The sequence below is a fragment of the Dermacentor silvarum genome, chromosome 6, assembly GCF_013339745.2.
Source record: "Dermacentor silvarum isolate Dsil-2018 chromosome 6, BIME_Dsil_1.4, whole genome shotgun sequence".
NCBI lineage: Eukaryota > Metazoa > Arthropoda > Arachnida > Ixodida > Ixodidae > Dermacentor > Dermacentor silvarum.
This window is the reverse complement of record NC_051159.1, coordinates 66,060,590-66,075,814: the sequence shown is the minus strand read 5'-3', so window position 1 is coordinate 66,075,814 and position 15,225 is coordinate 66,060,590. Positions and strand designations below refer to the sequence as shown.

The following is a 15,225-nucleotide window of genomic DNA, read 5'->3' as shown; positions in this document are numbered from 1 at the left end:
TTGTATTTCGCATAATTACATGATTAGTTATTATTGACTAATCAACTGCCCAAATATTATATTCAGAGAAAAGTGCCAATGAGAAAATTTTAGATCGTGTTGGAAAATTCCCGCTCTAGCTTTCTGTTGCTCAATACGTGCGTGCTACATAAACGTTTTTTTTTTTTTTTTTTTCAGAGTATGAAAGAAAGCCCGCGAAATCCGAGAAAGTGCCGCGCGACCAGTCGTGTGGTGTATAGTTTAGCAGTGTATACTACGCGAACAAATATGCAGTGATCTTTTTTACAACTTAATGCGGTTGAAAGACAAAACTGTCATTTAGCTGTACACATAAAGGTATGCCAGGTCTCTCAACGAAACAGGCGCGAAGACGGAGCAACATTTCATGCCGACGTTCTCCATCACGTCACGGTTCTTGACAAACCGACCTCATCAATCGTCCGTAACGCAACGAACGTTCAGCGCGGTCTTTCACGCAGATAGACGAGCTGCCGGACAGAGCTATACGCCTTTCAAAGTGCACAGTATTGTCTTCATATTATGTGTCGAACACTCGTGTGTACATCTGCATACACGCATACATGTCCCTAACTTTGTTTCGCCACTATCCTTGGTTAACCTCCCTACCCTTCCCTCTTCGTTTCTCTCTCTCTCTCTCTCTCTCCCTTTTGCGTTTCTTTTATGTTCATTTGATTTTGTTAACTTGCTACACCCTTTGTCATTGATAAATGTAGCAACATCAATCCTGTACCTGCGCTGCACTGCTTGGTTGAAGGGGCAGCCAACCCTCGGCAGGTGAAGTTCATTACCCACTTTATATTGAAGCCCCCTTCTATTTTGTACGCTGTGCAACAATCCAAATAAATGAAGTTTTCTTTTGTCGGGGATATCGCCTGCTACATGGAGTGAGGGAGCCGGTACAGCACTCTCGTCGAGGTTCGTTCCGTGCAAACTCCGCACTGTAAAGTATTAGTAAGTTGTTGTTTATAAATCTAAGTGTCAGGAATCGGAAAGAAGGAGATTGAGGCTGGCTGCATTAACTTTCTAGCTCGAATAAGTGACTAATGGGGACGTATTCTGAAACGTTCCACGTCGGCGATATTTCGCTTTGCGCCTTCAGATGCGCGCCGATTGGCTGGTTGAGCAAAATTGAATGATGTCGGGCTCAACCAGCCAATCAGCTCATTCAATTTTGCTAAAACAGCCAATCAGCGCGCATCTGAAGGCGAAAAGCAAAATATCGCCGAAGTGGAACGCTTCAGAACACGTCCCCTGAACGGCGTCCAGCAAAGAGGGAGGGGTTGATTAGAAAACGCTATTTACTTTCTATGTACAAGATTCGTGACTAGATCAGATTGTTCAGCATAGTTGACGTGTCTGGCACAGCACATCACCACAGGCAATGCACTACGATAGTCCGCTACGTTAAGGTGCAGGTCGGGTCAGTTATTTCCTTGAAGGCTCCTTTTTCAGGGGTGCTACATAAGGGGTGCGTACAAATAATGAACACTTCAAAATGATGAGATTTAAAAACACGCGGTTTCAAATGTTCAACCATGCTGCATTATCCTTCGGGACTTCGTTGTGCTGCATTAGTTTTGTCATGCTTTGTACATTGCCTCGTCTTACCGTTATATGAAGGCGGAGATTAATTGACTAACATACAGCGCAAGCATTTACTTTTGCTCACAATGCGTTTCATCGCTGCCCCACTCGCACGTAAAACGTTACGAGGCAGGGCCAAGCATTCGATTTTATCAGTGTATACCCTAAGCTTTAAATATAAGGCTAATATTGAAGCGGTCATAAAAATGCATGCGCAGCGCTGAAACATCTCAGAAATGCGCACTGTTGGAACGCAAAGGCTCATAAACAAACAGTGCAGAAAACAATATGTAGCATTTACCAAAGATAGAACCCTACCTCAACAAAAACGACCAAAACATACGTCAACAAAAGTGGGTCAGCTATGAAATGTTAGCGCAACTAAAGATAGCAATTAACGTCGCAGAGATGGCAACGGATACATGCAGTCTGCATGGAAATGACTCGCGGCAAAGAATCCGCAGACCGAGGACACACATCACTTCGAAGTGCATGCACTCTGGAGCTCGGCCGTTAAATAAAATAGAGTGCTTTAGTCCATCACGCTTCGAAAAAGAAGTGACCTGATACATTCGTCATTGTTTGCCGAAGCCTTCGGATTGCCGATATTTTGCCTATATTTATAAGGTGATGATAAAGAAGAAAATAAACTTTCCAGGTGTCATCTCAATTCGGCTAGCAAGCGCTGGCATGCACGCCTTCGTGCCAACTATTTATTTATGCAAAATATTCATTCACTCTCCCTAGCTCTCATCGATATGTTACAATTCCTCAACCACCAGCAACGCTTTCCAGTTAATGAAACCTAAACTAATTACAAGAAAGAGGCTTATGAATACCATCTCGCGCACCCGCGACGACTCCTTCGGAAGGAGAAGTGGTAGTTGCACCTGTTTCGGCGAACGTTTTTCATCAGCACGCACGGTCCAATCTCCGAGTCGGCTATTTCGGCACGTTCTGCGCCGGGGCAACTTCCTGTTGAGACTACCTCCTCAGGCAGACGTTAAACCGGGAACGTCCAAGCCCACCGCTGAGGTCGCGCAACATTTTCTGTGTCCTGTTTCGTTTCGTAAAGAGCAGCCGCGTCTGTGCCACTAAACCTCACTGGCTGCGCCCTCCACTGCACATATATCTGCAAGCGTGCAAACAGTGCATAATGTATAAATGAACGCATGCATAGGGGACGGTGCAGCCTATAGTATATATACTAAGCACAGAGAAAAGAAAATATACAGGAAAGAAAACAACTGTATCCCCCTTTCTATACTGGGGAAACTTTAAGCGTCTGGAAAGCATACACCTCTCTGTTTTTCCACCTCTTGTTTGCCCTAGCTTGCCGTGCCAGTCGCCTGGATTCTGTCTAGCAGGAGAAATCAGCTATGCTGTTTGCTCGCAAACGCGCCTATACGGGGTGTTTCACTTAACTTGCATGGGTCAAGCTTAAAAAATATGCAAATGTCACGTAGCTGGACAGAACCAAGGTAATGTTGTTTGCCGTCGCTTGGGGATACACTGATAATTTTTTGCCTTCCGCCTAATTACATATTAGTTTAATTAATCATCTTCTCAAATATTATAATTAGATGAAAAGTGTAAATGAGAAAATTGTAGAGCAGCATGAAAAGCTCCCGATACAGCTTTCCGTTGCTCAGTACGTGCTGCATAAAAGTGTTCTTCCCAGCGTGAAACAAGCCCGCGAATACACGCAAGATTGCAGCGCGACTGGTCGCTCGAGGCACTTTGCGTGTATTCTGCGGGCATATTTCACGCTCTACAACTTTATCATTGACACTTTTCATCTAATTATAATATAAAGGCACGTTAACCTCCCTGCCTTTCATTTGTCCTTTTATTTTTTTCTCTCTCTCTCTCTCTTTCTTGGCACGTTGGTGAGTCGCAGTTTTGTTGCATTTCAGAGTGACCGCAAGTTGCCAGGCTTGCGAGAATGCGGCTTCACTTGTCGCTGATATCGTTTGCATGAAGCATATTAACGGCGCTCTCGTGAAAAGGCCCGGCGCTTCCACGGAGCTTTCTGTCCAGAAGCGCCCTCCGCGAAAACGCATTGCGCCCTCAGTGGAATAGATTGCCTGACGCACTATATATACCCCTGAAAACATGCGGTTACGAAGAGGACATTCGCGCTATCGTGAGAGACTGCATGTGTCTCACTTAAAACGCATATACGATTATTATTCGTCGCCGTAGCATATATACGTCTGCTGATGAGCCACAGTCGAAAATAAAAAAAATTATGACAGAAAACCAAATTTGCACTCCTTAAGATTAAGTTGCGTCGAAGTCATCAACCTCTGTTCTTGCGATCTGCTGAAGAGCGCCAGCGCTTCTAATTGTGTGGCGCGTTTTCTTTTCCTCGTTCATCTAACTCTGAATACCTTAAACGGCATAATAAATTATTAAGATTACGACTATGACACGGCTATGAACATCAAGAGTAGTTAGAGACCGCAAAACATCGTGGGAGCCCTGATCGCTTGCAGAACCCGCTGGTGTGCAAACTTGCGGAAACGAGCCGAAGCGACATCAATGTAGAACGCGACAAACCCGGAACTCAAATCATTCGCTTCCGCCTGCTTGGCAGCTGGCATTCGTGAATGTCTTCTTCCTTACTAATTTGAAGTAGCAACGGGCTCTGACGCATATATGTGTGTGTTGGGGTTTTACCACATGATTATGAGGCACGCCATTGCGAGTGACTGTGGATTAATTTTGACCACCTGGTCTTCTCCAACGGGCGCCTACATCAAAGTACTCGAGCGTTGTTGCATCTCGCCGCCATCGAAATGCGGACGCAGCGGCCGCGGTATTGAACCCACGACCTCGAGCTCAGCGCCATATCCACTGCGCTATATACTCCGGCGGGCTGAAATCCCGATGATGTGCGCCGATATATGCAAGGACCCAATATATACAGGGAGACGTACAATAGGCGCACAATCTGTGAACAGCGCCTCACCTTTCGCTTATGGCGTGCGTGCGTGCGTGTGTGCGCGTATACGTATTATACAGAGCAGGCGCGTTTTGCCGGGAACGCGTCGTCGCTTCACCTTCCTCCGTCGAGGTCTCGCGCGCTCCGCGTCGAGAACGTATAAACCGCCCGCGCTCAACACGCGGGAGCCGCAGGTGCAACAGCAGCGGCGGCGGCAGCCGCGCGATGACAATGGGAACAAACCGACAGACAGATGTCTCGACGACATCGCAGCCGTGCGGGAGTGGCTCCCGCGAGCGCGCGAGCTGCTGCTGCCGGCGCCGTCGCCTCGAGAGACTATAGAGTTGATCCGGTGACTCGAGACACTCCCTACACATTACGTCACGCCGACGCCGCGGTACGCCGCCGGATCGAGTCGGTCGCGCTACCGCGCTCTGCGCGCGCGCGTGTGTGTTGCGGTGGAGGATTAAAGCGGTGGCGTCGGATGTGCACGCCTCTGTTAGCCGGCGGCTGCTGCTTCAGCAGAGACTTCGTCTATATAGTATCGTGTCTGCGAGTGCAACGCTGATACGCATGCGCGAGCGCGCGCGCGCTTGTTCGGTGCACCAGCGAACCCAAGTGGCCCCCGAGGCCATACCAGAGGCATATAGATACGTGTCGCAAGGCGCGCTCGCCGGCATCGTCGTTCGACTGCCGAACGCGCCTCGAATCGGGACCTGTCGGCAAGAAGGTTTTGAAGCCACCACGACGCGCGGAGCAAGGGAGCGCTCCCTCGGCAAACTGCAAGAACGGCGACCGCGTCAACTGAAGCGACGTTCCGAGCGGACGGAGGCTGGACTTAAAAAGTTATTCTCGAACGCAGTGAGTGGCCACCTGTCGCGCCTTTTTTATTTGCGCAAGGAAACTCCTTTTCCATCTTCTCCCGTCATTTATGTCTTGTTTCTTTCGTTTTGGTATTCTTTCTTTTCTTTCACTACGGAATTGGTCGCAGTGAGTGAACGAAAACATTACTCGTAGGCTGTGTGCTTAGTGAGATGAATGAAGCTTCTTATTTGTCTATGTGGCTTCGGCGTGAAGGCATTGCCCCGCGTAAAACGTAAAACGGTTCGCTACTTTTTTTTTTCTCGCTCGTTTGCCTGTTTCGTCGTTGTGTTCGCTTTTAATTCAATTGAGATGGAAGGCCGTTATCAGTTATGTTACCTGACTTCAATATGGCAATTGTTTGAAATATATTTTGCGCCGTGGCAATACCGGTCGGCCATACATTATCCTGCCTGAAATCGTATGCCCGCCTCTGTGCCGCTCGAGTATGCATACTGCGGCACGGTCTATTGAACGAATTTCTTGTGTTGCGAATTCCGACCTGCACTTATAGAAAGTAGATATAATGGAACGTTCTGCATTATTAGTCATTTTAGTTTCTGCCTCGCATTCTGCGGTACGCGCTTACAGCGATTGATGGCTGCTGTAAAGAAAGTATACACTATTCGGTGCATATACATCGTAGTGAAACAACAACTATAAGTTGTAGGTTCCCATGTCTGGTGTGTCATCTTTTCAGAGCACCTGCCTGACGATTCGAACCAGAGGCAAAACTTCAGCTTTTGGGCTCGCAAAGACTGCTTCTCAGTCACAAACGCATTCATTGCCATCTCGACTGAAATAATGATTGATTGACTTGCGGATATTGGCATCAACCAGTATAGCGTGCACACACTGCTTGATAAACGTGTACCCAGATATCACTTTCTTACTGAAAAACCATAACAATCCCGTATCCCATGCAGGAGGCCCCACACAAACCTTCTGAACACAAAGCTAGAACTGCATACACACTACAAAGGTTGTGCAGCAGCACGGCTTCAGAGTGTACCGCATACAGTAGATTATACAGCGCTGCAGCATGCGAACTGCAATGTGTATACGGCTTCACAGTGTACCGCATACAGTAGAATACAGTGCAGCAGTGTGCCACCTGTGTGCACTATATACTGTATATGGCTTCGAAGTATACTGCATGCTGTAAGCATACTGCATACAGCAGTGTAGTTACCAACGATTTGCATTAAGGACTCCGCAGACTATACTGCATACAATGCAGTATACACGGTATGAGAATTGCAAGCGAACTGCATGTACGGCTTCGTAGCATAATTGACACAGTATACCGTACATACTATTGCAGTACACAAACTGCATGCACGTGAACGGCTTCACAAAGGCGACCCATTAATGAACGCAATATTAATGGCTTAGTAAGGACTGAAACGGGTCTGCGCTTGAACTTGTTGGTATATGGCTTCATTACGGGGAAATAGCGCGAATAAACGAGACAATAAAGACGGACAGGACAGTCTCGTTGTTTCGCGCTGTTTCCTCGTAATGGAGTGAAACGGGTAGCATGTGTACGCCTGCCTCTCATTCTAACGTTCACGCATTATTTGGCTGGTAGAAATCAATATGAACAGTACTTTTCCCAAGCTATACTATTTGTAGGCTCTCGTTAACCTTTAGTTAAAATGATATGTTTATCCTACACCGAAAACATGTCACTCGAGTTCGTGCTTGGGTCCCAAACTACAATACATGCTAATCAGTTCTGACCGCAAAAAGAAAGGAAGTGTGTTATATGCTTCTTTAAAGGTTCAATGGGACGTTTTATTATACTGTATTCAGCGAGTGCCCCCGCTATAAAAGAAAGCAAATGCTGTTGTATTCATAAGCATATAATTAATAGGTGTAGTTACAGTGCGCATTCTTTACTAATTTCTATGTGGAAAAACTGACATATATAGATATTGCGTTCTTCGCTCGCTCTATCTTTCCGTAGAAGTATATATGCCAGCTTTCCGGCTTAAAAAGATAATATAATCGTAATCATTCGAATACTATTTAGTGTACAAAGCATAAAAACAATCGCGGCAATATTGATTTTTTTTTTTTTAAGGCAGGCGTTGACTCTACTAAAAAGACACGGATTCTGCCACACACTTCAGCTACCACAATAGTCAAGGATTTAGACAATAAATTTAAGCTAACGAACTGATAAGATATATTGTACCGGCATTTGAAAGCGGGCATGCGATTCATACGCATACGCGTTGTTATTCCAAGATTCAAGAACACCGTTCTCAAATGCCGAGTCGATTGATTTCGAAGTATATGTTACTGTTATAACTTTTACTCGGAACTAAAATTTATTTCCACATAGTTTGAAAGATGGTAAGCTCAGTGGCACGCAGTATATCATGCAGAACGTGCTCAATCATCGCGGCTGCAGTAAACGAATTAGCAAGTCATGCGCGAAGGCCAAAGACGAAGAAACAATAGAGACGGAAAGAAGAAGAAACAAAACAAACAAAAAAAAGATGGTGTGCGTGGGTATTAGACCGCACTTGCAACTATAACTTTTCAGCGCTGCCGGGTGTTCCACATAGCCGAGTATATACGAGTAAAGCGCGGCAAGAAGCGAGACAACAGCGTCGCGGCAGGAATGCGACCTGAAAAGAAAAACATCGTTAAATGTCACGAGTACAGACTGCGGCGCGATGCCGGCCCGCTACAGACGCTCTTGCGAAGCCAGAGACAAAGAAAAAGAAAGAAAAGTCATCCTGGCGGCCGACGCGTATAATAAGGCGAGGCCTGTAGCAGCAGGAAGCGATCCGCACATGGCAACAGGCGAACAAGATGAGTGAGAAAAAGAAAAGAAAAACGAAAAGATCAGAAGGCATCTTGCATCTCCTACAGTGTGTACATCCATGCTGCAGGCATCTGAACGTAAGACGGAGGGAGATAAAGAAAGAGGGAGAGAGAGACGTGTAGGAAGGCAGCCTTAGAGGCAGAATCAATATAACTAAGGCTTCTGAAATGTTACCTATTACCCTGACCATTTATTCAAGGCACCCTCAAGGGGACAATTACGTAATCGTGTATTGGTAAATTACTTTTCTTCAACAGCAATACGGCCGCCGTTGTCGTCAGAGGAGGCCAGACGAGCCAATATGTGTAAATATATGGAATAAAAAAAAATGAGTCGGGCTGAGACAACGACGCACTGAAAGTTCCCGCATTAGCTTGCGTGATTTCGCACTGATACATCGGCGCGAAATTTAGAAAACAGACGATTTTGCCTTCGTTTTTATTTGTAATGATCAACTTCTAGCCGCCAAATGAATAAAAAAATGTTGTTTTCAAAGAATAAGTTATCCATATAAACTGACTCAGTGCCACGTCTTTAGTGCCTCTTTAACAGGATATCCCGCTAACAATTTATAATCCTGGAATTCGGTCGGAAATAACTATGTCTGTGAAATTGTATAATCAATGAATGTTACTTAACACACCTGAATAAGTCCGAAATAGCACACTACATGTTCCTATCGTTGAAGTAAGTTTTGCCAGAAAAAGGACTGGAAGACTGCGAGATCGTTGGCGATGCCACTTTGACATTTCCGCACCAACTCCTTTCGAAAGCGCCTGCTGGAAGCTGGTGTTTGTTTGTCGATGGCGAAAAAGCATCACATTTTATTTGAGATTTAGCAAATATTCAAGCTGAATACCTCAGAAAAGTTTACCTCTGCGAATGCACGGCCGAAATGGGGGACAGTTACAAGAAATCTTCGACGTCCAAACGATCAACGCAATGAGCGCGGGAATTTGAGCGCGAAATTCAAGTAGATAACTTGCCCTTAATCTTACACAGAAGTGCACCGTGTCCTCCAAAGCGAGAAAAGTTTTAAAGAACGCTGTACCAGGGTGAACTAAGGTAATACTTGTCTAAAAAAATTAAAAAAGCACCGCATGTTCATGAAGTGAGTGATGATGAGTAGGCGAAGCACCGGGGGGGATCATTCGGGTAACCGTGAATCCCCCGTACATGCGAGAGCGCGGGAAGCGGCGGCAAAACGCCGGAAGCGTTCTCTACCTGAGGTTGGTGGCGCCGATGCTCGGTTCAAGCGCGAGCTTCGCGAGCCCTCAGCTCCGAGTCCGCTTGCAGGCGTTGCCGTTTTGCCGCAGCAGCTTCGCGAGCCCTCAGCTCCGGGTCCGCTTGCCCGCGTTGCCGTTTTGCTGCAGCTTCCCGCGCCCTAGACTCCGGGTCCGCTTGTTGTCTGCGTCGCCGTGCTGCAGCAGCTTTGCGAGCCCTCGACTCCGTTTGCAGTTGAGCCGCCACTCTCTCCTTATCCATAACGGGCGCGCCGTTATCAGAAGCGACCGTTATCATCCATGGCTGAAGGGAGAAAGAGAGCGCGCGTCGGGAACGAACGCCCTTGTGCACCGCAGCGCCCCTAGCGGACTGCATGCAAACCAGAGCTACGGACAACTTACGACGAGGGAGGGACAAGGCTCGGCCCTATAAGGTGCTTCGCCCCTAATTATCTTAGTTTGATCAGTTGCAAATGCTAGAACACAAATGATAAGGGAGATAAATTAATTTCGCTCCCTTAAGAAAAGGAGAGAAATGTTAGAGACAAGCGTGTAGACATATGTGCAGACACACTGCGACCCTGCTGATGGGAAAGAGGAAAAATAAAGTTGACTCCTCATCAGTGGAACGGCTAAGCGCATGCTACAGGAATGTATACCCTACAGTGGAGAAAACACGCGTTACATCTGCCTATCCTACTTGCTACCCCCCCCCCCCCCCCAATCCTGATTTTCCTTGGATACCTTCATTCTTGCAAGTTCGTTCATTCTTTCCTTATCCTGCTCGTTTTTGGCTTCATCGCATGCCCAATTTTATCGTCGCGTCTTCCTGCGGGTTGACATGAGTTTCAGCAGGGAGAAAAACAAAACGTTGCATTTGCCCGTGCCGACTTTCACATCTCCGTACTCTCTTAATTTTATTTTCTTGTTTCGCGTCGGTTTCTTCTTCTTTTTTTCTCCCTTCCGCTGACTTTGCCGCCGCCGTCTACATGGAATACAGCTGTGCCCGCTTTCGGCGTGAGAATAGAGAAGATAAATATAAGCGAACGCGACTCAGCGCATACAATAGCTAACGCCAACTGCGCATCTCCACTCCACGCTAGTGCGAGGCAACAATAGCGGCAGTAGCACAGCTGCGTGCTCGCGCGGGCGCGATCCGCTCGGAGCACCGCGTCACCAGACACTCGCGCTGCCGTGTATGCGCGGAATCGCGAGGAGGAGTCACTTGGTACAGAGCCGCTGTTCCAACGTTGCGCCGAGCAGGCTAGCACGGACGCAGCAATAGCGGCACCTGAGGCGAGGGAGCTAGAGAGAGAGAGAGAGAGAGAGAGACGAGTGAGAAAGAGAAGGACATTCTGAGCAAGAACGCTATTGAGACGGCGAGCGTAAGGGGGAGAAAAATAAAATTGAAGGACGACGCTGGAAGCACAAGAAGGAATCGCATTCTTCTGATCTTGCTCAAACACAGAAACATAGGAGAGAAGCAAGTCAAGAGCTTCCCTTTCCACTTCCCTGAACGCGGCCTTACACCGTATATAGAGTCATCCGGGACGTGTGGAAGACGAACTCAAGGACGTTTTGCAGTCGTCTCGAACTATATACTGCATGCCTCTTCGTTAAGACGAGAGCGAAAGGTGATGAAAGAGAGATGATTCCGTTTTAAGCATTTGGCGTGTGGTCTCGGCATGCTTCGGGAAAGGTTGTGAAATTTGGAGAGAAAATTCGCTGAAATGAATGGCAGTGCGGAAGAAGAGCGGTCATTTGTTAAAGCGACTGTAAATAGAAATTGTCGACCAATCTGAATACTTGCAAATCGCCCTTTCAAGTTTTCTTTTGGGTGTCCTCGGCGGAGAAAGAGCGGTTAACGGAGAGAATGAAGGCCGTACGATTGTTTTCGAATTTGGCGCTCGAACCCATGGTACCAATGACGCCATTGCGATCTCACGAATTTCGTTATATTATCGCGTATTTCGCTCGTCCCTGTGCAGAAGCTCGTAAAAGTTGCTAGACTAGACCGCTTTACATTCACATTTTGTTGTAACTGAAAGGAATCGGTATTTAAGAAATAGTGGAGATTCCCAAATGACCGGAAATAACATATGTTATTCCAGTTGTGCATGCAATATATTCTGTCTATTATTATTGCGTTGAACGAGTTACACAAGTAATTAGCCAGCGGCACTTCTCTGTGCAGTTTTGTTGCTGCCGCTTTGCGAAACCGATCGTCCAAGTAATTTCAATCCTACAGCTGGCGGAAATATGCTAAGCACTTCTTTCTCCTCGTGTACTGAGTTCAGTACTAATACCTTGCACGTCACGCTCTTCAATGACTTCAGCGTATTTAATATATATATATATATATATATATATATATATATATATATACCCATTGTGTTCTTTCTCCGCAAAAAAAAAAAGAAATTGATCTTGGTTTATATATCATTGATTTATGGAACATGCTTCTGTACTTCCGCAAAGAAAGATTGAGCACGCTTGCAGTCACAAACAAGAAAAACATGCACCAAGAGCGTGAAACTCATGACGATTTCACGGCTGCTCGTTTAAATAAAGGGGAACATTATGCATTCTGTAGCAAAGGTTTTAACGAGCCTCTGGTTTGTCTTTCTATAGAAACGTACTTGCCAAGAGACTCTTCGCAATCGCAGTTGAGACTGTCAGTGCAAAAAGAAGGCAAGAAGGAGAGAAAGAAAAAAGTAGGATGGAGACAATGAAGGAAGAAAAGAGGGAAATAAGGAAAAACAGAAGTAAAGAGAGAAAGAAGGAAGCAATGAATGATAGAAAGAAAGAAGGAAGAAAAATGACGGGAGGAAGAAAAACGAAGCAAGGAAGGAAAGGAAGAATTCAGGAAGCAAGGAAGGTAGGAAGAAACGAGAAAAAAAGAAGGAATGAAGGGAAAGAAAGGAAAGAGATGAGGAAGGAGGGAAAGATTGAGAGAAGGGGAAGAAAAAAAAAAGAAGAAAGACGGGAGGATAGAAGGGAAAAAATTAATTATGGGGTTTTACGTGCCCACGTGCCAAAACAACGAAATGCGGCCGCCGCGGTCAACAGCGCAACGCCATAGGGACTACCACGGAGGGCAGATAGGAAGGAAGGAAGGAAGGAAAGAAAGAGCGAAAGCCATAGGCTACGAATGTTAAGGCTGTGAAGAGCCCCATGCAGAACTGCATTCCAAATCTCGCTTCTCAGAATCTGCAACCGCGCTCTGTGCAAGTATTTACTGTGCGACAGTGCATGGCAGCCTCCTCACCGCAAATTCAGTCCACGGTGACATTCCTCGATCAGGCGCATTAATTCAGTATTCCCAGAATTGGTATTGTATTTTGAGTAACATGTTTTTCCGTTCTCTATTCTTTTTTCTTGCTTTCGTCTTTGATTCTTCGAAATCAGTAAATACACATTTTGACACGTCGAGGTAGGAGGCATGCCACCTGCGCAGTAGAAAGTCGACGTGTTCATCTGTTTGTTTTGTTCGCGCAAGCCGCAAGGGATCTTGTTTTCTTGGCTTTTTGGTCTTTCGCATATAGCCTTGACACAATGAAAAGATATAGCGCATGTTCCTGATAAAAATGTGTCATTCCAGATAAAGTAATAATTTTCAGTGACGCACCCTCAAATCTTTGGCACACGTAAAATATTGCGCTCATATAAAAGCCAATGCGATTGCTAAACTAATTACTTCCTAATTAATGACTTTAGGAATCACATAACTGCACAATTTGTTAAACAATATTCGAAGCATAACACTGTGCTTTCAAACCTGTCCGGCTCGCACAAATTTAGAGAAGCGAGTGTTCAGAATTGCTGCCGACAGTTAGTATGTTTTGACTCTGTGGAAAATGCAGCGCGATAGAACATTACAAGAAGAGCACATTTTGGGTCCGTATTTTTGGGAAGTGGTTCTACGGCTGATATTCCTAGCCAAAAAGTTGTGGTCCGGGTATGGCTGCTGAATTAAATTATGCAGTTATGCAACCTGCCTCTTAAATTCAATACTTAAAACGTTATAGTCAGTGAATTAAGTTATGGTTGTTTTATGAATCGTATCGGCAACTTTCTCGAAAATTTCCATGTGCACCACGGCTGTGAAGCTCGACTAATAAATCTAATAATTTATTTCAAATCTTCTATATCGCACATTTTTCTTTAAATATACCAGAACGTTTTTTTTTTAATTTCCAGCGGCAGATAATAGGTTTCCAGTCATTCCGCTAGTTTGCTCGAAGAAGCCGGCGTTACTTGACCGAAAAATTGAAATGCTTAATCAATTACAAAATTTCAATAAATATGTTTTAACCTATTACTTTATGGTACATATTGAAAGTTACGAATTATAACTGCTGAGTTTTCAAGGCATATGTAATTGGAACGAAATATGAGGATATGGCACTTGTGTCAAAATATGCGCCTTCAAGTTTGCGGTGAGAGCGTTCTCTTGTCCCACTTACTTCTTTAAGAAAGTGCCGCTTCATGTATTGAAGCACAAAAATAACTGGAACGCCGATGTAATGGATATCTCGAAACTGGTGTCATCCTGAGAATTGGTTTCAAGAGGATACACGTTGCCACCTCACGGGCTTAAGTTCGTAAATAGCAATAGGTGCCTCAACATAGTTAGTAGAAAAGTGAATTACTTACATTTTGTTAATTAGTCCATTGTACATTTCAATCTTTTTTTGCATATATAATGTCCGCCTCTTTGAGTGATCCAGCTCAAGGTCTATAATTGTGTTAGCTTCCACGGCCGACATTAAAATAAATGTATAGTAAGAAAATTGTGCTGAAACCATCGACGATGATTGTCACTGCAAGCGAATAGAACGAACGAACGAACGAACGAACGAACGAACGAACGAACGAACGAACGAACGAACGAACGAACGAACGAACGAACGAACGAACGAACGAATGAACGAACGAGAGTGAGCGAGCGAGCGAGCGAGCGAACAAGCGTATTCCTTGCCGAGCGCTCCACAGAACTCACGCGCGACAGTACCCTCCTCCTCCTCCTCCTCCTCCTCCTCCTCCTCCACTCCTCGCATCTCGGTCGCGCGGGAGCCCGTGCCCTTTCCCTCAGCTACAGTGTACTGAGGTACACTGTACCTCAGCGCCTTCGAATTTGAAGTCCGACCACCGACCATCAAGCACCGACCGCCGATTGCAGCCAACCAGGAAAAAAAAAAAAAAAAAACATATATATACAATCTCGTGGGACAGCCTTCAATGAGGGGTCGTTTCCAGTCACTCTCCACACAGATCACATAGATTTTTGTCCACTCCACGCGCTGTGTACTTTTAAAAATCATAATTTCTTAATGTACCTCTCCATTCACTGCACGCGTATAGGAGCACAATTGATGACGACATACCATGGGCTTTGTGTTCAGTATTTTCATGGCGGGTGCCAGACAGGCCGAAAATGTGAATTGAAGCGTTACGCAAAATAAAATATTGTTGCCGAGTTTGTACTATCGGGCTGAATATATTCCCGTCCGTTCTTTCAATTATAAATATGAGAAATGAAGTTCCGCATGCCTCATATACTGAAGAGGAGCATAACAAGTCTGCTACACCGGATTCGTCTTGGTGTTGCACTCACGAGGCGTTATACGCATATCATCGGCTGCAGTGACACTGGTCCCAACTGCGATCACTGCCCAGTGCCAGAAACACTTGAGCACATATTTTGCTCATGCCCAGCGTACGCGCGAGGACGGCAGAGCCTCATTTCT

General features: G+C 45.6%; 1 long non-coding RNA gene across 4 annotated transcripts in view; it reads right to left on the bottom strand.

Annotated features, from left to right (window-relative positions):
• Positions 1 to 15,225, bottom strand: part of LOC125946254 (uncharacterized) — a 456,010-nt gene that overhangs the window by 236,531 nt on the left and 204,254 nt on the right. For 2 of the 4 annotated variants that reach the window (XR_007467497.1, XR_007467496.1), the window contains exon 1: positions 9,477 to 9,853. The exons of the other annotated variants lie outside the window; for them this stretch is intronic. This is a non-coding gene — a long non-coding RNA (uncharacterized LOC125946254). Of the gene's footprint in view, positions 1 to 9,476; positions 9,854 to 15,225 lie in introns of those variants that run through there. 4 annotated transcript variants of the gene reach the window in all.